A 26544-nucleotide genomic window follows, 5' to 3' on the forward strand; every position below is an offset into this window, starting at 1 on the left:
CCAGCCATAATGTTGTGAGAGTGAAATTATGTCTAAGTCCAGCTTTGGTACATTAGAAGCAACTCTGAAACTTAACCTAAGCGTTTTTCGAAGCTACTTTTTGGCTAACTTCTTATAGGAAGGTCTAGGAGCTCTGAAAATGAACGTGCGCGTCTTTCACTCTTCCCGAGGGACTTAGAAGAATTTTGTGATATTTTTTATTAAAATGGTGTATAAGGGTATATATAAAAATGTATTTTATGCACTGTATATGAGCTAGCGATTTCTAAGTCTGTGGTTCCGAGAGGGGGTAACCAGGCTCCCTAATAAAGGTCAAGCCACTTGGCTGCCAGAATGCCCTGCTTCAGCACAGACCAGAAAGGCATTGTGATAAGCGTATCCCCGGTATAGTCAGGGGTTAATGGGAGTCGTCCCCGTCCCCCCAGTATACGGCCAGAACCATGGACCCGGTACTTGTGGTTCGGACTCTCTCCAACCAGCCATAATGTTGTGAGAGTGAAATTGTCTAAGTCCAGCTTTGGTACATTAGAAGAAACTCTGAAACTTAACCTAAGCGTTTTTCGAAGCTACTTTTTGGCTAACTTCTTATAGGAAGGTCTAGGAGCTCTGAAAATGAACGTGCGCGTCTTTCACTCTTCCCGAGGGACTTAGAAGAATTTTGTGATATTTTTTTATTAAAATGGTGTATAAGGGTATATATATAAATATATTTTATGCACTGTATATGAGCTGGCGATTTCTAAGTCTGTGGTTCCGAGAGGGGGTAACCAGGCTCACTAATAAAGGTCAAGCCACTTGGCTGCCAGAATGCCCTGCTTCAGCACAGACCAGAAAGGCATTGTGATAAGCGTATCCCCGGTATAGTCAGGGGTTAATGGGAGTCGTCCCCGTCCCCCCAGTATACGGCCAGAACCATGGACCCGGTACTTGTGGTTCGTACTGTCTCCAACCAGCCATAATGTTGTGAGAGTGAAATTATGTCTAAGTCCAGCTTTGGTACATTAGAAGCAACTCTGAAACTTAACCTAAGCGTTTTTCGAAGCTACTTTTTGGCTAACTTCTTATAGGAAGGTCTATGAGCTCTGAAAATGAACGTGCGCGTCTTTCACTCTTCCCGAGGGACTTAGAAGAATTTTGTGATATTTTTTATTAAAATGGTGTATAAGGGTATATATAAATATATTTTATGCACTGTATATGAGCTGGCGATTTCTAAGTCTGTGGTTCCGAGAGGGGGTAACCAGGCTCACTAATAAAGGTCAAGCCACTTGGCTGCCAGAATGCCCTGCTTCAGCACAGACCAGAAAGGCATTGTGATAAGCGTATCCCCTGTATAGTCAGGGGTTAATGGGAGTCGTCCCCGTCCCCCCAGTATACGGCCAGATCCATGGACCCGGTACTTGTGGTTCGGACTGTCTCCAACCAGCCATAATGTTGTGAGAGTGAAATTATGTCTAAGTCCAGCTTTGGTACATTAGAAGCAACTCTGAAACTTAACCTAAGCGTTTTTCGAAGCTACTTTTTGGCAAACTTCTTATACAGTAGGAAGGTCTAGGAGCTCTGAAAATGAACGTGCGCGTCTTTCACTCTTCCCGAGGGACTTAGAAGAATTTTGTGATATTTTTTATTAAAATGGTGTATAAGGGTATATATATATAAATATATTTTATGCACTGTATATGAGCTGGCGATTTCTAAGTCTGTGGTTCCGAGAGGGGGTAACCAGGCTCACTAATAAAGGTCAAGCCACTTGGCTGCCAGAATGCCCTCCTTCAGCACAGACCAGAAAGGCATTGTGATAAGCGTATCCCCGGTATAGTCAGGGGTTAATGGGAGTCGTCCCCGTCCCCCCAGTATACGGCCAGAACCATGGACCCGGTACTTGTGGTTCGGACTGTCTCCAACCAGCCATAATGTTGTGAGAGTGAAATTATGTCTAAGTCCAGCTTTGGTACATTAGAAGCAACTCTGAAACTTAACCTAAGCGTTTTTCGAAGCTACTTTTTGGCTAACTTCTTATAGGAAGGTCTAGGAGCTCTGAAAATGAACGTGCGCGTCTTTCACTCTTCCCGAGGGACTTAGAAGAATTTTGTGATATTTTTTATTAAAATGGTGTATAAGGGTATATATAAAAATATATTTTATGCACTGTATATGAGCTAGCGATTTCTAAGCCGGTGGTTCCGAGAGGGGGTAACCAGGCTCCCTAATAAAGGTCAAGCCACTTGGCTGCCAGAATGCCCTGCTTCAGCACAGACCAGAAAGGCATTGTGATAAGCGTATCCCCGGTATAGTCAGGGGTTAATGGGAGTCGTCCCCGTCCCCCCAGTATACGGCCAGAACCATGGACCCGGTACTTGTGGTTCGGACTGTCTCCAACCAGCCATAATGTTGTGAGAGTGAAATTGTCTAAGTCCAGCTTTGGTACATTAGAAGCAACTCTGAAACTTTACCTAAGCGTTTTTCGAAGCTACTTTTTGGCTAACTTCTTATAGGAAGGTCTAGGAGCTCTGAAAATGAACGTGCGCGTCTTTCACTCTTCCCGAGGGACTTAGAAGAATTTTGTGATATTTTTTTATTAAAATGGTGTATAAGGGTATATATATAAATATATTTTATGCACTGTATATGAGCTGGCGATTTCTAAGTCTGTGGTTCCGAGAGGGGGTAACCAGGCTCACTAATAAAGGTCAAGCCACTTGGCTGCCAGAATGCCCTGCTTCAGCACAGACCAGAAAGGCATTGTGATAAGCGTATCCCCGGTATAGTCAGGGGTTAATGGGAGTCGTCCCCGTCCCCCCAGTATACGGCCAGAACCATGGACCCGGTACTTGTGGTTCGGACTGTCTCCAACCAGCCATAATGTTGTGAGAGTGAAATTGTCTAAGTCCAGCTTTGGTACATTAGAAGCAACTCTGAAACTTTACCTAAGCGTTTTTCGAAGCTACTTTTTGGCTAACTTCTTATAGGAAGGTCTAGGAGCTCTGAAAATGAACGTGCGCGTCTTTCACTCTTCCCGAGGGACTTAGAAGAATTTTGTGATATTTTTTTATTAAAATGGTGTATAAGGGTATATATATAAATATATTTTATGCACTGTATATGAGCTGGCGATTTCTAAGCCGGTGGTTCCGAGAGGGGGTAACCAGGCTCACTAATAAAGGTCAAGCCACTTGGCTGCCAGAATGCCCTCCTTCAGCACAGACCAGAAAGGCATTGTGATAAGCGTATCCCCGGTATAGTCAGGGGTTAATGGGAGTCATCCCCGTCCCCCCAGTATACGGCCAGAACCATGGACCCGGTACTTGTGGTTCGGACTGTCTCCAACCAGCCATAATGTTGTGAGAGTGAAATTATGTCTAAGTCCAGCTTTGGTACATTAGAAGCAACTCTGAAACTTAACCTAAGCGTTTTTCGAAGCTACTTTTTGGCTAACTTCTTATACAGTAGGAAGGTCTAGGAGCTCTGAAAATGAACGTGCGCGTCTTTCACTCTTCCCGAGGGACTTAGAAGAATTTTGTGATATTTTTTATTAAAATGGTGTATAAGGGTATATATATATAAATAGATTTTATGCACTGTATATGAGCTGGCGATTTCTAAGTCTGTGGTTCCGAGAGGGGGTAACCAGGCTCACTAATAAAGGTCAAGCCACTTGGCTGCCAGAATGCCCTGCTTCAGCACAGACCAGAAAGGCATTGTGATAAGCGTATCCCCGGTATAGTCAGGGGTTAATGGGAGTCGTCCCCGTCCCCCCAGTATACGGCCAGAACCATGGACCCGGTACTTGTGGTTCGGACTCTCTCCAACCAGCCATAATGTTGTGAGAGTGAAATTATGTCTAAGTCCAGCTTTGGTACATTAGAAGCAACTCTGAAACTTAACCTAAGCGTTTTTCGAAGCTACTTTTTGGCAAACTTCTTATACAGTAGGAAGGTCTAGGAGCTCTGAAAATGAACGTGCGCGTCTTTCACTCTTCCCGAGGGACTTAGAAGAATTTTGTGATATTTTTTATTAAAATGGTGTATAAGGGTATATATATATAAATATATTTTATGCACTGTATATGAGCTGGCGATTTCTAAGTCTGTGGTTCCGAGAGGGGGTAACCAGGCTCACTAATAAAGGTCAAGCCACTTGGCTGCCAGAATGCCCTCCTTCAGCACAGACCAGAAAGGCATTGTGATAAGCGTATCCCCGGTATAGTCAGGGGTTAATGGGAGTCGTCCTCGTCCCCCCAGTATACGGCCAGAACCATGGACCCGGTACTTGTGGTTCGGACTGTCTCCAACCAGCCATAATGTTGTGAGAGTGAAATTATGTCTAAGTCCAGCTTTGGTACATTAGAAGCAACTCTGAAACTTAACCTAAGCGTTTTTCGAAGCTACTTTTTGGCTAACTTCTTATAGGAAGGTCTAGGAGCTCTGAAAATGAACGTGCGCGTCTTTCACTCTTCCCGAGGGACTTAGAAGAATTTTGTGATATTTTTTATTAAAATGGTGTATAAGGGTATATATAAAAATATATTTTATGCACTGTATATGAGCTAGCGATTTCTAAGCCGGTGGTTCCGAGAGGGGGTAACCAGGCTCCCTAATAAAGGTCAAGCCACTTGGCTGCCAGAATGCCCTGCTTCAGCACAGACCAGAAAGGCATTGTGATAAGCGTATCCCCGGTATAGTCAGGGGTTAATGGGAGTCGTCCCCGTCCCCCCAGTATACGGCCAGAACCATGGACCCGGTACTTGTGGTTCGGACTGTCTCCAACCAGCCATAATGTTGTGAGAGTGAAATTGTCTAAGTCCAGCTTTGGTACATTAGAAGCAACTCTGAAACTTTACCTAAGCGTTTTTCGAAGCTACTTTTTGGCTAACTTCTTATAGGAAGGTCTAGGAGCTCTGAAAATGAACGTGCGCGTCTTTCACTCTTCCCGAGGGACTTAGAAGAATTTTGTGATATTTTTTTATTAAAATGGTGTATAAGGGTATATATATAAATATATTTTATGCACTGTATATGAGCTGGCGATTTCTAAGCCGGTGGTTCCGAGAGGGGGTAACCAGGCTCACTAATAAAGGTCAAGCCACTTGGCTGCCAGAATGCCCTCCTTCAGCACAGACCAGAAAGGCATTGTGATAAGCGTATCCCCGGTATAGTCAGGGGTTAATGGGAGTCATCCCCGTCCCCCCAGTATACGGCCAGAACCATGGACCCGGTACTTGTGGTTCGGACTGTCTCCAACCAGCCATAATGTTGTGAGAGTGAAATTATGTCTAAGTCCAGCTTTGGTACATTAGAAGCAACTCTGAAACTTAACCTAAGCGTTTTTCGAAGCTACTTTTTGGCTAACTTCTTATACAGTAGGAAGGTCTAGGAGCTCTGAAAATGAACGTGCGCGTCTTTCACTCTTCCCGAGGGACTTAGAAGAATTTTGTGATATTTTTTATTAAAATGGTGTATAAGGGTATATATATATAAATAGATTTTATGCACTGTATATGAGCTGGCGATTTCTAAGTCTGTGGTTCCGAGAGGGGGTAACCAGGCTCACTAATAAAGGTCAAGCCACTTGGCTGCCAGAATGCCCTGCTTCAGCACAGACCAGAAAGGCATTGTGATAAGCGTATCCCCGGTATAGTCAGGGGTTAATGGGAGTCGTCCCCGTCCCCCCAGTATACGGCCAGAACCATGGACCCGGTACTTGTGGTTCGGACTCTCTCCAACCAGCCATAATGTTGTGAGAGTGAAATTATGTCTAAGTCCAGCTTTGGTACATTAGAAGCAACTCTGAAACTTAACATAAGCGTTTTTCGAAGCTACTTTTTGGCTAACTTCTTATACAGTAGGAAGGTCTAGGAGCTCTGAAAATGAACGTGCGCGTCTTTCACTCTTCCCGAGGGACTTAGAAGAATTTTGTGATATTTTTTATTAAAATGGTGTATAAGGGTATATATATATAAATATATTTTATGCACTGTATATGAGCTGGCGATTTCTAAGTCTGTGGTTCCGAGAGGGGGTAACCAGGCTCACTAATAAAGGTCAAGCCACTTGGCTGCCAGAATGCCCTGCTTCAGCACAGACCAGAAAGGCATTGTGATAAGCGTATCCCCGGTATAGTCAGGGGTTAATGGGAGTCGTCCCCGTCCCCCCAGTATACGGCCAGAACCATGGACCCGGTACTTGTGGTTCGGACTCTCTCCAACCAGCCATAATGTTGTGAGAGTGAAATTATGTCTAAGTCCAGCTTTGGTACATTAGAAGCAACTCTGAAACTTAACCTAAGCGTTTTTCGAAGCTACTTTTTGGCTAACTTCTTATAGGAAGGTCTATGAGCTCTGAAAATGAACGTGCGCGTCTTTCACTCTTCCCGAGGGACTTAGAAGAATTTTGTGATATTTTTTATTAAAATGGTGTATAAGGGTATATATATATAAATATATTTTATGCACTGTATATGAGCTGGCGATTTCTAAGTCTGTGGTTCCGAGAGGGGGTAACCAGGCTCACTAATAAAGGTCAAGCCACTTGGCTGCCAGAATGCCCTCCTTCAGCACAGACCAGAAAGGCATTGTGATAAGCGTATCCCCGGTATAGTCAGGGGTTAATGGGAGTCATCCCCGTCCCCCCAGTATACGGCCAGAACCATGGACCCGGTACTTGTGGTTCGGACTGTCTCCAACCAGCCATAATGTTGTGAGAGTGAAATTATGTCTAAGTCCAGCTTTGGTACAGTACATTAGAAGCAACTCTGAAACTTAACCTAAGCGTTTTTCGAAGCTACTTTTTGGCTAACTTCTTATACAGTAGGAAGGTCTAGGAGCTCTGAAAATGAACGTGCGCGTCTTTCACTCTTCCCGAGGGACTTAGAAGAATTTTGTGATATTTTTTATTAAAATGGTGTATAAGGGTATATATATATAAATAGATTTTATGCACTGTATATGAGCTGGCGATTTCTAAGTCTGTGGTTCCGAGAGGGGGTAACCAGGCTCACTAATAAAGGTCAAGCCACTTGGCTGCCAGAATGCCCTGCTTCAGCACAGACCAGAAAGGCATTGTGATAAGCGTATCCCCGGTATAGTCAGGGGTTAATGGGAGTCGTCCCCGTCCCCCCAGTATACGGCCAGAACCATGGACCCGGTACTTGTGGTTCGGACTCTCTCCAACCAGCCATAATGTTGTGAGAGTGAAATTATGTCTAAGTCCAGCTTTGGTACATTAGAAGCAACTCTGAAACTTAACATAAGCGTTTTTCGAAGCTACTTTTTGGCTAACTTCTTATACAGTAGGAAGGTCTAGGAGCTCTGAAAATGAACGTGCGCGTCTTTCACTCTTCCCGAGGGACTTAGAAGAATTTTGTGATATTTTTTATTAAAATGGTGTATAAGGGTATATATATATAAATATATTTTATGCACTGTATATGAGCTGGCGATTTCTAAGTCTGTGGTTCCGAGAGGGGGTAACCAGGCTCACTAATAAAGGTCAAGCCACTTGGCTGCCAGAATGCCCTCCTTCAGCACAGACCAGAAAGGCATTGTGATAAGCGTATCCCCGGTATAGTCAGGGGTTAATGGGAGTCGTCCCCGTCCCCCCAGTATACGGCCAGAACCATGGACCCGGTACTTGTGGTTCGGACTCTCTCCAACCAGCCATAATGTTGTGAGAGTGAAATTATGTCTAAGTCCAGCTTTGGTACATTAGAAGCAACTCTGAAACTTAACCTAAGCGTTTTTCGAAGCTACTTTTTGGCTAACTTCTTATACAGTAGGAAGGTCTAGGAGCTCTGAAAATGAACGTGCGCGTCTTTCACTCTTCCCGAGGGACTTAGAAGAATTTTGTGATATTTTTTATTAAAATGGTGTATAAGGGTATATATATATAAATAGATTTTATGCACTGTATATGAGCTGGCGATTTCTAAGTCTGTGGTTCCGAGAGGGGGTAACCAGGCTCACTAATAAAGGTCAAGCCACTTGGCTGCCAGAATGCCCTGCTTCAGCACAGACCAGAAAGGCATTGTGATAAGCGTATCCCCGGTATAGTCAGGGGTTAATGGGAGTCGTCCCCGTCCCCCCAGTATACGGCCAGAACCATGGACCCGGTACTTGTGGTTCGGACTCTCTCCAACCAGCCATAATGTTGTGAGAGTGAAATTATGTCTAAGTCCAGCTTTGGTACATTAGAAGCAACTCTGAAACTTAACCTAAGCGTTTTTCGAAGCTACTTTTTGGCTAACTTCTTATAGGAAGGTCTAGGAGCTCTGAAAATGAACGTGCGCATCTTTCACTCTTCCCGAGGGACTTAGAAGAATTTTGTGATATTTTTTATTAAAATGGTGTATAAGGGTATATATAAAAATATATTTTATGCACTGTATATGAGCTAGCGATTTCTAAGAATGTGGTTCCGAGAGGGGGTAACCAGGCTCCCTAATAAAGGTCAAGCCACTTGGCTGCCAGAATGCCCTGCTTCAGCACAGACCAGAAAGGCATTGTGATAAGCGTATCCCCGGTATAGTCAGGGGTTAATGGGAGTCGTCCCCGTCCCCCCAGTATACGGCCAGAACCATGGACCCGGTACTTGTGGTTCGGACTGTCTCCAACCAGCCATAATGTTGTGAGAGTGAAATTGTCTAAGTCCAGCTTTGGTACATTAGAAGCAACTCTGAAACTTTACCTAAGCGTTTTTCGAAGCTACTTTTTGGCTAACTTCTTATAGGAAGGTCTAGGAGCTCTGAAAATGAACGTGCGCGTCTTTCACTCTTCCCGAGGGACTTAGAAGAATTTTGTGATATTTTTTTATTAAAATGGTGTATAAGGGTATATATATAAATATATTTTATGCACTGTATATGAGCTGGCGATTTCTAAGCCGGTGGTTCCGAGAGGGGGTAACCAGGCTCACTAATAAAGGTCAAGCCACTTGGCTGCCAGAATGCCCTGCTTCAGCACAGACCAGAAAGGCATTGTGATAAGCGTATCCCCGGTATAGTCAGGGGTTAATGGGAGTCGTCCCCGTCCCCCCAGTATACGGCCAGAACCATGGACCCGGTACTTGTGGTTCGGACTGTCTCCAACCAGCCATAATGTTGTGAGAGTGAAATTATGTCTAAGTCCAGCTTTGGTACATTAGAAGCAACACTGAAACTTAACATAAGCGTTTTTCGAAGCTTCTTTTTGGCTAACTTCTTATACAGTAGGAAGGTCTAGGAGCTCTGAAAATGAACGTGCGCGTCTTTCACTCTTCCCGAGGGACTTAGAAGAATTTTGTGATATTTTTTATTAAAATGGTGTATAAGGGTATATATATATAAATATATTTTATGCACTGTATATGAGCTGGCGATTTCTAAGTCTGTGGTTCCGAGAGGGGGTAACCAGGCTCACTAATAAAGGTCAAGCCACTTGGCTGCCAGAATGCCCTCCTTCAGCACAGACCAGAAAGGCATTGTGATAAGCGTATCCCCGGTATAGTCAGGGGTTAATGGGAGTCGTCCCCGTCCCCCCAGTATACGGCCAGAACCATGGACCCGGTACTTGTGGTTCGGACTGTCTCCAACCAGCCATAATGTTGTGAGAGTGAAATTATGTCTAAGTCCAGCTTTGGTACATTAGAAGCAACTCTGAAACTTAACCTAAGCGTTTTTCGAAGCTACTTTTTGGCTAACTTCTTATACAGTAGGAAGGTCTAGGAGCTCTGAAAATGAACGTGCGCGTCTTTCACTCTTCCCGAGGGACTTAGAAGAATTTTGTGATATTTTTTATTAAAATGGTGTATAAGGGTATATATATATAAATAGATTTTATGCACTGTATATGAGCTGGCGATTTCTAAGTCTGTGGTTCCGAGAGGGGGTAACCAGGCTCACTAATAAAGGTCAAGCCACTTGGCTGCCAGAATGCCCTGCTTCAGCACAGACCAGAAAGGCATTGTGATAAGCGTATCCCCGGTATAGTCAGGGGTTAATGGGAGTCGTCCCCGTCCCCCCAGTATACGGCCAGAACCATGGACCCGGTACTTGTGGTTCGGACTCTCTCCAACCAGCCATAATGTTGTGAGAGTGAAATTATGTCTAAGTCCAGCTTTGGTACATTAGAAGCAACTCTGAAACTTAACCTAAGCGTTTTTCGAAGCTACTTTTTGGCTAACTTCTTATAGGAAGGTCTAGGAGCTCTAAAAATGAACGTGCGCGTCTTTCACTCTTCCCGAGGGACTTAGAAGAATTTTGTGATATTTTTTATTAAAATGGTGTATAAGGGTATATATAAAAATATATTTTATGCACTGTATATGAGCTAGCGATTTCTAAGAATGTGGTTCCGAGAGGGGGTAACCAGGCTCCCTAATAAAGGTCAAGCCACTTGGCTGCCAGAATGCCCTGCTTCAGCACAGACCAGAAAGGCATTGTGATAAGCGTATCCCCGGTATAGTCAGGGGTTAATGGGAGTCGTCCCCGTCCCCCCAGTATACGGCCAGAACCATGGACCCGGTACTTGTGGTTCGGACTGTCTCCAACCAGCCATAATGTTGTGAGAGTGAAATTGTCTAAGTCCAGCTTTGGTACATTAGAAGCAACTCTGAAACTTAACCTAAGCGTTTTTCGAAGCTACTTTTTGGCTAACTTCTTATAGGAAGGTCTAGGAGCTCTGAAAATGAACGTGCGCGTCTTTCACTCTTCCCGAGGGACTTAGAAGAATTTTGTGATATTTTTTATTAAAATGGTGTATAAGGGTATATATAAAAATATATTTTATGCACTGTATATGAGCTAGCGATTTCTAAGAATGTGGTTCCGAGAGGGGGTAACCAGGCTCCCTAATAAAGGTCAAGCCACTTGGCTGCCAGAATGCCCTGCTTCAGCACAGACCAGAAAGGCATTGTGATAAGCGTATCCCCGGTATAGTCAGGGGTTAATGGGAGTCGTCCCCGTCCCCCCAGTATACGGCCAGAACCATGGACCCGGTACTTGTGGTTCGGACTGTCTCCAACCAGCCATAATGTTGTGAGAGTGAAATTGTCTAAGTCCAGCTTTGGTACATTAGAAGCAACTCTGAAACTTTACCTAAGCGTTTTTCGAAGCTACTTTTTGGCTAACTTCTTATAGGAAGGTCTAGGAGCTCTGAAAATGAACGTGCGCGTCTTTCACTCTTCCCGAGGGACTTAGAAGAATTTTGTGATATTTTTTTATTAAAATGGTGTATAAGGGTATATATATAAATATATTTTATGCACTGTATATGAGCTGGCGATTTCTAAGCCGGTGGTTCCGAGAGGGGGTAACCAGGCTCACTAATAAAGGTCAAGCCACTTGGCTGCCAGAATGCCCTGCTTCAGCACAGACCAGAAAGGCATTGTGATAAGCGTATCCCCGGTATAGTCAGGGGTTAATGGGAGTCGTCCCCGTCCCCCCAGTATACGGCCAGAACCATGGACCCGGTACTTGTGGTTCGGACTGTCTCCAACCAGCCATAATGTTGTGAGAGTGAAATTATGTCTAAGTCCAGCTTTGGTACATTAGAAGCAACACTGAAACTTAACATAAGCGTTTTTCGAAGCTTCTTTTTGGCTAACTTCTTATACAGTAGGAAGGTCTAGGAGCTCTGAAAATGAACGTGCGCGTCTTTCACTCTTCCCGAGGGACTTAGAAGAATTTTGTGATATTTTTTATTAAAATGGTGTATAAGGGTATATATATATAAATATATTTTATGCACTGTATATGAGCTGGCGATTTCTAAGTCTGTGGTTCCGAGAGGGGGTAACCAGGCTCACTAATAAAGGTCAAGCCACTTGGCTGCCAGAATGCCCTCCTTCAGCACAGACCAGAAAGGCATTGTGATAAGCGTATCCCCGGTATAGTCAGGGGTTAATGGGAGTCGTCCCCGTCCCCCCAGTATACGGCCAGAACCATGGACCCGGTACTTGTGGTTCGGACTGTCTCCAACCAGCCATAATGTTGTGAGAGTGAAATTATGTCTAAGTCCAGCTTTGGTACATTAGAAGCAACTCTGAAACTTAACCTAAGCGTTTTTCGAAGCTACTTTTTGGCTAACTTCTTATACAGTAGGAAGGTCTAGGAGCTCTGAAAATGAACGTGCGCGTCTTTCACTCTTCCCGAGGGACTTAGAAGAATTTTGTGATATTTTTTATTAAAATGGTGTATAAGGGTATATATATATAAATAGATTTTATGCACTGTATATGAGCTGGCGATTTCTAAGTCTGTGGTTCCGAGAGGGGGTAACCAGGCTCACTAATAAAGGTCAAGCCACTTGGCTGCCAGAATGCCCTGCTTCAGCACAGACCAGAAAGGCATTGTGATAAGCGTATCCCCGGTATAGTCAGGGGTTAATGGGAGTCGTCCCCGTCCCCCCAGTATACGGCCAGAACCATGGACCCGGTACTTGTGGTTCGGACTCTCTCCAACCAGCCATAATGTTGTGAGAGTGAAATTATGTCTAAGTCCAGCTTTGGTACATTAGAAGCAACTCTGAAACTTAACCTAAGCGTTTTTCGAAGCTACTTTTTGGCTAACTTCTTATAGGAAGGTCTAGGAGCTCTAAAAATGAACGTGCGCGTCTTTCACTCTTCCCGAGGGACTTAGAAGAATTTTGTGATATTTTTTATTAAAATGGTGTATAAGGGTATATATAAAAATATATTTTATGCACTGTATATGAGCTAGCGATTTCTAAGAATGTGGTTCCGAGAGGGGGTAACCAGGCTCCCTAATAAAGGTCAAGCCACTTGGCTGCCAGAATGCCCTGCTTCAGCACAGACCAGAAAGGCATTGTGATAAGCGTATCCCCGGTATAGTCAGGGGTTAATGGGAGTCGTCCCCGTCCCCCCAGTATACGGCCAGAACCATGGACCCGGTACTTGTGGTTCGGACTGTCTCCAACCAGCCATAATGTTGTGAGAGTGAAATTGTCTAAGTCCAGCTTTGGTACATTAGAAGCAACTCTGAAACTTAACCTAAGCGTTTTTCGAAGCTACTTTTTGGCTAACTTCTTATAGGAAGGTCTAGGAGCTCTGAAAATGAACGTGCGCGTCTTTCACTCTTCCCGAGGGACTTAGAAGAATTTTGTGATATTTTTTTATTAAAATGGTGTATAAGGGTATATATATAAATATATTTTATGCACTGTATATGAGCTGGCGATTTCTAAGTCTGTGGTTCCGAGAGGGGGTAACCAGGCTCACTAATAAAGGTCAAGCCACTTGGCTGCCAGAATGCCCTGCTTCAGCACAGACCAGAAAGGCATTGTGATAAGCGTATCCCCGGTATAGTCAGGGGTTAATGGGAGTCGTCCCCGTCCCCCCAGTATACGGCCAGAACCATGGACCCGGTACTTGTGGTTCGGACTGTCTCCAACCAGCCATAATGTTGTGAGAGTGAAATTATGTCTAAGTCCAGCTTTGGTACATTAGAAGCAACTCTGAAACTTAACCTAAGCGTTTTTCGAAGCTACTTTTTGGCTAACTTCTTATAGGAAGGTCTAGGAGCTCTGAAAATGAACGTGCGCGTCTTTCACTCTTCCCGAGGGACTTAGAAGAATTTTGTGATATTTTTTATTAAAATGGTGTATAAGGGTATATATAAAAATATATTTTATGCACTGTATATGAGCTAGCGATTTCTAAGTCTGTGGTTCCGAGAGGGGGTAACCAGGCTCCCTAATAAAGGTCAAGCCACTTGGCTGCCAGAATGCCCTGCTTCAGCACAGACCAGAAAGGCATTGTGATAAGCGTATCCCCGGTATAGTCAGGGGTTAATGGGAGTCGTCCCCGTCCCCCCAGTATACGGCCAGAACCATGGACCCGGTACTTGTGGTTCGGACTCTCTCCAACCAGCCATAATGTTGTGAGAGTGAAATTGTCTAAGTCCAGCTTTGGTACATTAGAAGAAACTCTGAAACTTAACCTAAGCGTTTTTCGAAGCTACTTTTTGGCTAACTTCTTATAGGAAGGTCTAGGAGCTCTGAAAATGAACGTGCGCGTCTTTCACTCTTCCCGAGGGACTTAGAAGAATTTTGTGATATTTTTTATTAAAATGGTGTATAAGGGTATATATATATAAATATATTTTATGCACTGTATATGAGCTGGCGATTTCTAAGTCTGTGGTTCCGAGAGGGGGTAACCAGGCTCACTAATAAAGGTCAAGCCACTTGGCTGCCAGAATGCCCTCCTTCAGCACAGACCAGAAAGGCATTGTGATAAGCGTATCCCCGGTATAGTCAGGGGTTAATGGGAGTCGTCCCCGTCCCCCCAGTATACGGCCAGAACCATGGACCCGGTACTTGTGGTTCGGACTGTCTCCAACCAGCCATAATGTTGTGAGAGTGAAATTATGTCTAAGTCCAGCTTTGGTACATTAGAAGCAACTCTGAAACTTAACCTAAGCGTTTTTCGAAGCTACTTTTTGGCTAACTTCTTATACAGTAGGAAGGTCTAGGAGCTCTGAAAATGAACGTGCGCGTCTTTCACTCTTCCCGAGGGACTTAGAAGAATTTTGTGATATTTTTTATTAAAATGGTGTATAAGGGTATATATATATAAATAGATTTTATGCACTGTATATGAGCTGGCGATTTCTAAGTCTGTGGTTCCGAGAGGGGGTAACCAGGCTCACTAATAAAGGTCAAGCCACTTGGCTGCCAGAATGCCCTGCTTCAGCACAGACCAGAAAGGCATTGTGATAAGCGTATCCCCGGTATAGTCAGGGGTTAATGGGAGTCGTCCCCGTCCCCCCAGTATACGGCCAGAACCATGGACCCGGTACTTGTGGTTCGGACTCTCTCCAACCAGCCATAATGTTGTGAGAGTGAAATTATGTCTAAGTCCAGCTTTGGTACATTAGAAGCAACTCTGAAACTTAACCTAAGCGTTTTTCGAAGCTACTTTTTGGCTAACTTCTTATAGGAAGGTCTAGGAGCTCTAAAAATGAACGTGCGCGTCTTTCACTCTTCCCGAGGGACTTAGAAGAATTTTGTGATATTTTTTATTAAAATGGTGTATAAGGGTATATATAAAAATATATTTTATGCACTGTATATGAGCTAGCGATTTCTAAGAATGTGGTTCCGAGAGGGGGTAACCAGGCTCCCTAATAAAGGTCAAGCCACTTGGCTGCCAGAATGCCCTGCTTCAGCACAGACCAGAAAGGCATTGTGATAAGCGTATCCCCGGTATAGTCAGGGGTTAATGGGAGTCGTCCCCGTCCCCCCAGTATACGGCCAGAACCATGGACCCGGTACTTGTGGTTCGGACTGTCTCCAACCAGCCATAATGTTGTGAGAGTGAAATTGTCTAAGTCCAGCTTTGGTACATTAGAAGCAACTCTGAAACTTAACCTAAGCGTTTTTCGAAGCTACTTTTTGGCTAACTTCTTATAGGAAGGTCTAGGAGCTCTGAAAATGAACGTGCGCGTCTTTCACTCTTCCCGAGGGACTTAGAAGAATTTTGTGATATTTTTTTATTAAAATGGTGTATAAGGGTATATATATAAATATATTTTATGCACTGTATATGAGCTGGCGATTTCTAAGTCTGTGGTTCCGAGAGGGGGTAACCAGGCTCACTAATAAAGGTCAAGCCACTTGGCTGCCAGAATGCCCTGCTTCAGCACAGACCAGAAAGGCATTGTGATAAGCGTATCCCCGGTATAGTCAGGGGTTAATGGGAGTCGTCCCCGTCCCCCCAGTATACGGCCAGAACCATGGACCCGGTACTTGTGGTTCGGACTGTCTCCAACCAGCCATAATGTTGTGAGAGTGAAATTATGTCTAAGTCCAGCTTTGGTACATTAGAAGCAACTCTGAAACTTAACCTAAGCGTTTTTCGAAGCTACTTTTTGGCTACTGCACCGACACACTTTATTCGAGCAAATACCCGGTATGTACCTGGCAGATACCTGGAATGCGCCACTCCTAACCTCTGACAAGCCCCGTTGCATTTGTCTTCCCAGCCTGGGTTCATGCCTGGCTGATGGGCGGCTGATCTGTTAAATGATAATGATTAGGATTTAATAGGCTGCAATGCTTCGCGTGTCTACCAGATGGCATAAATTCATGAATTGTAATGCAGTTTATATATATATACTGTGCAGTATTGCAGCCAGCGGGAATAAAATGCTTCAATCCCTGCTTGGAAAATAACTCAATGTACTCGGGCAGAAAACAGTCACAAACCTCAATACACCCGGGTATACCCGAATTCGTGGGACTAGCCAAGCTCGAATAAAGTGTGTCGCCAGTGTAACTTCTTATAGGAAGGTCTAGGAGCTCTGAAAATGAACGTGCGCGTCTTTCACTCTTCCCGAGGGACTTAGAAGAATTTTGTGATATTTTTTATTAAAATGGTGTATAAGGGTATATATAAAAATATATTTTATGCACTGTATATGAGCTAGCGATTTCTAAGTCTGTGGTTCCGAGAGGGGGTAACCAGGCTCCCTAATAAAGGTCAAGCCACTTGGCTGCCAGAATGCCCTGCTTCAGCACAGACCAGAAAGGCATTGTGATAAGCGTATCCCCGGTATAGTCAGGGGTTAATGGGAGTCGTCCCCGTCCCCCCAGTATACGGCCAGAACCATGGACCCGGTACTTGTGGTTCGGACTCTCTCCAACCAGCCATAATGTTGTGAGAGTGAAATTGTCTAAGTCCAGCTTTGGTACATTAGAAGAAACTCTGAAACTTAACCTAAGCGTTTTTCGAAGCTACTTTTTGGCTAACTTCTTATAGGAAGGTCTAGGAGCTCTGAAAATGAACGTGCGCGTCTTTCACTCTTCCCGAGGGACTTAGAAGAATTTTGTGATATTTTTTATTAAAATGGTGTATAAGGGTATATATATATAAATATATTTTATGCACTGTATATGAGCTGGCGATTTCTAAGTCTGTGGTTCCGAGAGGGGGTAACCAGGCTCACTAATAAAGGTCAAGCCACTTGGCTGCCAGAATGCCCTCCTTCAGCACAGACCAGAAAGGCATTGTGATAAGCGTATCCCCGGTATAGTCAGGGGTTAATGGGAGTCGTCCCCGTCCCCCCAGTATACGGCCAGAACCATGGACCCGGTACTTGTGGTTCGGACTGTCTCCAACCAGCCATAATGTTGTGAGAGTGAAATTATGTCTAAGTCCAGCTTTGGTACATTAGAAGCAACTCTGAAACTTAACCTAAGCGTTTTTCGAAGCTACTTTTTGGCTAACTTCTTATACAGTAGGAAGGTCTAGGAGCTCTGAAAATGAACGTGCGCGTCTTTCACTCTTCCCGAGGGACTTAGAAGAATTTTGTGATATTTTTTATTAAAATGGTGTATAAGGGTATATATATATAAATAGATTTTATGCACTGTATATGAGCTGGCGATTTCTAAGTCTGTGGTTCCGAGAGGGGGTAACCAGGCTCACTAATAAAGGTCAAGCCACTTGGCTGCCAGAATGCCCTGCTTCAGCACAGACCAGAAAGGCATTGTGATAAGCGTATCCCCGGTATAGTCAGGGGTTAATGGGAGTCGTCCCCGTCCCCCCAGTATACGGCCAGAACCATGGACCCGGTACTTGTGGTTCGGACTCTCTCCAACCAGCCATAATGTTGTGAGAGTGAAATTATGTCTAAGTCCAGCTTTGGTACATTAGAAGCAACTCTGAAACTTAACCTAAGCGTTTTTCGAAGCTACTTTTTGGCTAACTTCTTATAGGAAGGTCTAGGAGCTCTAAAAATGAACGTGCGCGTCTTTCACTCTTCCCGAGGGACTTAGAAGAATTTTGTGATATTTTTTATTAAAATGGTGTATAAGGGTATATATAAAAATATATTTTATGCACTGTATATGAGCTAGCGATTTCTAAGAATGTGGTTCCGAGAGGGGGTAACCAGGCTCCCTAATAAAGGTCAAGCCACTTGGCTGCCAGAATGCCCTGCTTCAGCACAGACCAGAAAGGCATTGTGATAAGCGTATCCCCGGTATAGTCAGGGGTTAATGGGAGTCGTCCCCGTCCCCCCAGTATACGGCCAGAACCATGGACCCGGTACTTGTGGTTCGGACTGTCTCCAACCAGCCATAATGTTGTGAGAGTGAAATTGTCTAAGTCCAGCTTTGGTACATTAGAAGCAACTCTGAAACTTAACCTAAGCGTTTTTCGAAGCTACTTTTTGGCTAACTTCTTATAGGAAGGTCTAGGAGCTCTGAAAATGAACGTGCGCGTCTTTCACTCTTCCCGAGGGACTTAGAAGAATTTTGTGATATTTTTTTATTAAAATGGTGTATAAGGGTATATATATAAATATATTTTATGCACTGTATATGAGCTGGCGATTTCTAAGTCTGTGGTTCCGAGAGGGGGTAACCAGGCTCACTAATAAAGGTCAAGCCACTTGGCTGCCAGAATGCCCTGCTTCAGCACAGACCAGAAAGGCATTGTGATAAGCGTATCCCCGGTATAGTCAGGGGTTAATGGGAGTCGTCCCCGTCCCCCCAGTATACGGCCAGAACCATGGACCCGGTACTTGTGGTTCGGACTGTCTCCAACCAGCCATAATGTTGTGAGAGTGAAATTATGTCTAAGTCCAGCTTTGGTACATTAGAAGCAACTCTGAAACTTAACCTAAGCGTTTTTCGAAGCTACTTTTTGGCTAACTTCTTATAGGAAGGTCTAGGAGCTCTGAAAATGAACGTGCGCGTCTTTCACTCTTCCCGAGGGACTTAGAAGAATTTTGTGATATTTTTTATTAAAATGGTGTATAAGGGTATATATAAAAATATATTTTATGCACTGTATATGAGCTAGCGATTTCTAAGTCTGTGGTTCCGAGAGGGGGTAACCAGGCTCCCTAATAAAGGTCAAGCCACTTGGCTGCCAGAATGCCCTGCTTCAGCACAGACCAGAAAGGCATTGTGATAAGCGTATCCCCGGTATAGTCAGGGGTTAATGGGAGTCGTCCCCGTCCCCCCAGTATACGGCCAGAACCATGGACCCGGTACTTGTGGTTCGGACTCTCTCCAACCAGCCATAATGTTGTGAGAGTGAAATTGTCTAAGTCCAGCTTTGGTACATTAGAAGAAACTCTGAAACTTAACCTAAGCGTTTTTCGAAGCTACTTTTTGGCTAACTTCTTATAGGAAGGTCTAGGAGCTCTGAAAATGAACGTGCGCGTCTTTCACTCTTCCCGAGGGACTTAGAAGAATTTTGTGATATTTTTTATTAAAATGGTGTATAAGGGTATATATATATAAATATATTTTATGCACTGTATATGAGCTGGCGATTTCTAAGTCTGTGGTTCCGAGAGGGGGTAACCAGGCTCACTAATAAAGGTCAAGCCACTTGGCTGCCAGAATGCCCTCCTTCAGCACAGACCAGAAAGGCATTGTGATAAGCGTATCCCCGGTATAGTCAGGGGTTAATGGGAGTCGTCCCCGTCCCCCCAGTATACGGCCAGAACCATGGACCCGGTACTTGTGGTTCGGACTGTCTCCAACCAGCCATAATGTTGTGAGAGTGAAATTATGTCTAAGTCCAGCTTTGGTACATTAGAAGCAACTCTGAAACTTAACCTAAGCGTTTTTCGAAGCTACTTTTTGGCTAACTTCTTATACAGTAGGAAGGTCTAGGAGCTCTGAAAATGAACGTGCGCGTCTTTCACTCTTCCCGAGGGACTTAGAAGAATTTTGTGATATTTTTTATTAAAATGGTGTATAAGGGTATATATATATAAATAGATTTTATGCACTGTATATGAGCTGGCGATTTCTAAGTCTGTGGTTCCGAGAGGGGGTAACCAGGCTCACTAATAAAGGTCAAGCCACTTGGCTGCCAGAATGCCCTGCTTCAGCACAGACCAGAAAGGCATTGTGATAAGCGTATCCCCGGTATAGTCAGGGGTTAATGGGAGTCGTCCCCGTCCCCCCAGTATACGGCCAGAACCATGGACCCGGTACTTGTGGTTCGGACTCTCTCCAACCAGCCATAATGTTGTGAGAGTGAAATTATGTCTAAGTCCAGCTTTGGTACATTAGAAGCAACTCTGAAACTTAACCTAAGCGTTTTTCGAAGCTACTTTTTGGCTAACTTCTTATAGGAAGGTCTAGGAGCTCTAAAAATGAACGTGCGCGTCTTTCACTCTTCCCGAGGGACTTAGAAGAATTTTGTGATATTTTTTATTAAAATGGTGTATAAGGGTATATATAAAAATATATTTTATGCACTGTATATGAGCTAGCGATTTCTAAGAATGTGGTTCCGAGAGGGGGTAACCAGGCTCCCTAATAAAGGTCAAGCCACTTGGCTGCCAGAATGCCCTGCTTCAGCACAGACCAGAAAGGCATTGTGATAAGCGTATCCCCGGTATAGTCAGGGGTTAATGGGAGTCGTCCCCGTCCCCCCAGTATACGGCCAGAACCATGGACCCGGTACTTGTGGTTCGGACTGTCTCCAACCAGCCATAATGTTGTGAGAGTGAAATTGTCTAAGTCCAGCTTTGGTACATTAGAAGCAACTCTGAAACTTAACCTAAGCGTTTTTCGAAGCTACTTTTTGGCTAACTTCTTATAGGAAGGTCTAGGAGCTCTGAAAATGAACGTGCGCGTCTTTCACTCTTCCCGAGGGACTTAGACGAATTTTGTGATATTTTTTTATTAAAATGGTGTATAAGGGTATATATATAAATATATTTTATGCACTGTATATGAGCTGGCGATTTCTAAGTCTGTGGTTCCGAGAGGGGGTAACCAGGCTCACTAATAAAGGTCAAGCCACTTGGCTGCCAGAATGCCCTGCTTCAGCACAGACCAGAAAGGCATTGTGATAAGCGTATCCCCGGTATAGTCAGGGGTTAATGGGAGTCGTCCCCGTCCCCCCAGTATACGGCCAGAACCATGGACCCGGTACTTGTGGTTCGGACTGTCTCCAACCAGCCATAATGTTGTGAGAGTGAAATTATGTCTAAGTCCAGCTTTGGTACATTAGAAGCAACTCTGAAACTTAACCTAAGCGTTTTTCGAAGCTACTTTTTGGCTAACTTCTTATAGGAAGGTCTAGGAGCTCTGAAAATGAACGTGCGCGTCTTTCACTCTTCCCGAGGGACTTAGAAGAATTTTGTGATATTTTTTATTAAAATGGTGTATAAGGGTATATATAAAAATATATTTTATGCACTGTATATGAGCTAGCGATTTCTAAGTCTGTGGTTCCGAGAGGGGGTAACCAGGCTCCCTAATAAAGGTCAAGCCACTTGGCTGCCAGAATGCCCTGCTTCAGCACAGACCAGAAAGGCATTGTGATAAGCGTATCCCCGGTATAGTCAGGGGTTAATGGGAGTCGTCCCCGTCCCCCCAGTATACGGCCAGAACCATGGACCCGGTACTTGTGGTTCGGACTCTCTCCAACCAGCCATAATGTTGTGAGAGTGAAATTGTCTAAGTCCAGCTTTGGTACATTAGAAGAAACTCTGAAACTTAACCTAAGCGTTTTTCGAAGCTACTTTTTGGCTAACTTCTTATAGGAAGGTCTAGGAGCTCTGAAAATGAACGTGCGCGTCTTTCACTCTTCCCGAGGGACTTAGAAGAATTTTGTGATATTTTTTTATTAAAATGGTGTATAAGGGTATATATATAAATATATTTTATGCACTGTATATGAGCTGGCGATTTCTAAGTCTGTGGTTCCGAGAGGGGGTAACCAGGCTCACTAATAAAGGTCAAGTCACTTGGCTGCCAGAATGCCCTGCTTCAGCACAGACCAGAAAGGCATTGTGATAAGCGTATCCCCGGTATAGTCAGGGGTTAATGGGAGTCGTCCCCCCAGTATACGGCCAGAACCATGGACCCGGTACTTGTGGTTCGTACTGTCTCCAACCAGCCATAATGTTGTGAGAGTGAAATTATGTCTAAGTCCAGCTTTGGTACATTAGAAGCAACTCTGAAACTTAACCTAAGCGTTTTTCGAAGCTACTTTTTGGCTAACTTCTTATAGGAAGGTCTATGAGCTCTGAAAATGAACGTGCGCGTCTTTCACTCTTCCCGAGGGACTTAGAAGAATTTTGTGATATTTTTTTATTAAAATGGTGTATAAGGGTATATATATAAATATATTTTATGCACTGTATATGAGCTGGCGATTTCTAAGCCGGTGGTTCCGAGAGGGGGTAACCAGGCTCACTAATAAAGGTCAAGCCACTTGGCTGCCAGAATGCCCTGCTTCAGCACAGACCAGAAAGGCATTGTGATAAGCGTATCCCCGGTATAGTCAGGGGTTAATGGGAGTCGTCCCCGTCCCCCCAGTATACGGCCAGAACCATGGACCCGGTACTTGTGGTTCGGACTGTCTCCAACCAGCCATAATGTTGTGAGAGTGAAATTATGTCTAAGTCCAGCTTTGGTACATTAGAAGCAACACTGAAACTTAACATAAGCGTTTTTCGAAGCTTCTTTTTGGCTAACTTCTTATACAGTAGGAAGGTCTAGGAGCTCTGAAAATGAACGTGCGCGTCTTTCACTCTTCCCGAGGGACTTAGAAGAATTTTGTGATATTTTTTATTAAAATGGTGTATAAGGGTATATATATATAAATATATTTTATGCACTGTATATGAGCTGGCGATTTCTAAGTCTGTGGTTCCGAGAGGGGGTAACCAGGCTCACTAATAAAGGTCAAGCCACTTGGCTGCCAGAATGCCCTCCTTCAGCACAGACCAGAAAGGCATTGTGATAAGCGTATCCCCGGTATAGTCAGGGGTTAATGGGAGTCGTCCCCGTCCCCCCAGTATACGGCCAGAACCATGGACCCGGTACTTGTGGTTCGGACTGTCTCCAACCAGCCATAATGTTGTGAGAGTGAAATTATGTCTAAGTCCAGCTTTGGTACATTAGAAGCAACTCTGAAACTTAACCTAAGCGTTTTTCGAAGCTACTTTTTGGCTAACTTCTTATACAGTAGGAAGGTCTAGGAGCTCTGAAAATGAACGTGCGCGTCTTTCACTCTTCCCGAGGGACTTAGAAGAATTTTGTGATATTTTTTATTAAAATGGTGTATAAGGGTATATATATATAAATAGATTTTATGCACTGTATATGAGCTGGCGATTTCTAAGTCTGTGGTTCCGAGAGGGGGTAACCAGGCTCACTAATAAAGGTCAAGCCACTTGGCTGCCAGAATGCCCTGCTTCAGCACAGACCAGAAAGGCATTGTGATAAGCGTATCCCCGGTATAGTCAGGGGTTAATGGGAGTCGTCCCCGTCCCCCCAGTATACGGCCAGAACCATGGACCCGGTACTTGTGGTTCGGACTCTCTCCAACCAGCCATAATGTTGTGAGAGTGAAATTATGTCTAAGTCCAGCTTTGGTACATTAGAAGCAACTCTGAAACTTAACCTAAGCGTTTTTCGAAGCTACTTTTTGGCTAACTTCTTATAGGAAGGTCTAGGAGCTCTAAAAATGAACGTGCGCGTCTTTCACTCTTCCCGAGGGACTTAGAAGAATTTTGTGATATTTTTTATTAAAATGGTGTATAAGGGTATATATAAAAATATATTTTATGCACTGTATATGAGCTAGCGATTTCTAAGAATGTGGTTCCGAGAGGGGGTAACCAGGCTCCCTAATAAAGGTCAAGCCACTTGGCTGCCAGAATGCCCTGCTTCAGCACAGACCAGAAAGGCATTGTGATAAGCGTATCCCCGGTATAGTCAGGGGTTAATGGGAGTCGTCCCCGTCCCCCCAGTATACGGCCAGAACCATGGACCCGGTACTTGTGGTTCGGACTGTCTCCAACCAGCCATAATGTTGTGAGAGTGAAATTGTCTAAGTCCAGCTTTGGTACATTAGAAGCAACTCTGAAACTTAACCTAAGCGTTTTTCGAAGCTACTTTTTGGCTAACTTCTTATAGGAAGGTCTAGGAGCTCTGAAAATGAACGTGCGCGTCTTTCACTCTTCCCGAGGGACTTAGAAGAATTTTGTGATATTTTTTTATTAAAATGGTGTATAAGGGTATATATATAAATATATTTTATGCACTGTATATGAGCTGGCGATTTCTAAGTCTGTGGTTCCGAGAGGGGGTAACCAGGCTCACTAATAAAGGTCAAGCCACTTGGCTGCCAGAATGCCCTGCTTCAGCACAGACCAGAAAGGCATTGTGATAAGCGTATCCCCGGTATAGTCAGGGGTTAATGGGAGTCGTCCCCGTCCCCCCAGTATACGGCCAGAACCATGGACCCGGTACTTGTGGTTCGGACTGTCTCCAACCAGCCATAATGTTGTGAGAGTGAAATTATGTCTAAGTCCAGCTTTGGTACATTAGAAGCAACTCTGAAACTTAACCTAAGCGTTTTTCGAAGCTACTTTTTGGCTAACTTCTTATAGGAAGGTCTAGGAGCTCTGAAAATGAACGTGCGCGTCTTTCACTCTTCCCGAGGGACTTAGAAGAATTTTGTGATATTTTTTATTAAAATGGTGTATAAGGGTATATATAAAAATATATTTTATGCACTGTATATGAGCTAGCGATTTCTAAGTCTGTGGTTCCGAGAGGGGGTAACCAGGCTCCCTAATAAAGGTCAAGCCACTTGGCTGCCAGAATGCCCTGCTTCAGCACAGACCAGAAAGGCATTGTGATAAGCGTATCCCCGGTATAGTCAGGGGTTAATGGGAGTCGTCCCCGTCCCCCCAGTATACGGCCAGAACCATGGACCCGGTACTTGTGGTTCGGACTCTCTCCAACCAGCCATAATGTTGTGAGAGTGAAATTGTCTAAGTCCAGCTTTGGTACATTAGAAGAAACTCTGAAACTTAACCTAAGCGTTTTTCGAAGCTACTTTTTGGCTAACTTCTTATAGGAAGGTCTAGGAGCTCTGAAAATGAACGTGCGCGTCTTTCACTCTTCCCGAGGGACTTAGAAGAATTTTGTGATATTTTTTTATTAAAATGGTGTATAAGGGTATATATATAAATATATTTTATGCACTGTATATGAGCTGGCGATTTCTAAGTCTGTGGTTCCGAGAGGGGGTAACCAGGCTCACTAATAAAGGTCAAGTCACTTGGCTGCCAGAATGCCCTGCTTCAGCACAGACCAGAAAGGCATTGTGATAAGCGTATCCCCGGTATAGTCAGGGGTTAATGGGAGTCGTCCCCGTCCCCCCAGTATACGGCCAGAACCATGGACCCGGTACTTGTGGTTCGTACTGTCTCCAACCAGCCATAATGTTGTGAGAGTGAAATTATGTCTAAGTCCAGCTTTGGTACATTAGAAGCAACTCTGAAACTTAACCTAAGCGTTTTTCGAAGCTACTTTTTGGCTAACTTCTTATAGGAAGGTCTATGAGCTCTGAAAATGAACGTGCGCGTCTTTCACTCTTCCCGAGGGACTTAGAAGAATTTTGTGATATTTTTTATTAAAATGGTGTATAAGGGTATATATAAATATATTTTATGCACTGTATATGAGCTGGCGATTTCTAAGTCTGTGGTTCCGAGAGGGGGTAACCAGGCTCACTAATAAAGGTCAAGCCACTTGGCTGCCAGAATGCCCTGCTTCAGCACAGACCAGAAAGGCATTGTGATAAGCGTATCCCCTGTATAGTCAGGGGTTAATGGGAGTCGTCCCCGTCCCCCCAGTATACGGCCAGATCCATGGACCCGGTACTTGTGGTTCGGACTGTCTCCAACCAGCCATAATGTTGTGAGAGTGAAATTATGTCTAAGTCCAGCTTTGGTACATTAGAAGCAACTCTGAAACTTAACATAAGCGTTTTTCGAAGCTACTTTTTGGCTAACTTCTTATACAGTAGGAAGGTCTAGGAGCTCTGAAAATGAACGTGCGCGTCTTTCACTCTTCCCGAGGGACTTAGAAGAATTTTGTGATATTTTTTATTAAAATGGTGTATAAGGGTATATATATATAAATATATTTTATGCACTGTATATGAGCTGGCGATTTCTAAGTCTGTGGTTCCGAGAGGGGGTAACCAGGCTCACTAATAATGGTCAAGCCACTTGGCTGCCAGAATGCCCTGCTTCAGCACAGACCAGAAAGGCATTGTGATAAGCGTATCCCCGGTATAGTCAGGGGTTAATGGGAGTCGTCCCCGTCCCCCCAGTATACGGCCAGAACCATGGACCCGGTACTTGTGGTTCGGACTCTCTCCAACCAGCCATAATGTTGTGAGAGTGAAATTATGTCTAAGTCCAGCTTTGGTACATTAGAAGCAACTCTGAAACTTAACCTAAGCGTTTTTCGAAGCTACTTTTTGGCAAACTTCTTATAGGAAGGTCTAGGAGCTCTGAAAATGAACGTGCGCGTCTTTCACTCTTCCCGAGGGACTTAGAAGAATTTTGTGATATTTTTTTATTAAAATGGTGTATAAGGGTATATATATAAATATATTTTATGCACTGTATATGAGCTGGCGATTTCTAAGTCTGTGGTTCCGAGAGGGGGTAACCAGGCTCACTAATAAAGGTCAAGCCACTTGGCTGCCAGAATGCCCTGCTTCAGCACAGACCAGAAAGGCATTGTGATAAGCGTATCCCCGG

Source organism: Ascaphus truei, unplaced genomic scaffold (assembly GCF_040206685.1).
Source record: "Ascaphus truei isolate aAscTru1 unplaced genomic scaffold, aAscTru1.hap1 HAP1_SCAFFOLD_128, whole genome shotgun sequence".
Lineage (NCBI taxonomy): Eukaryota > Metazoa > Chordata > Amphibia > Anura > Ascaphidae > Ascaphus > Ascaphus truei.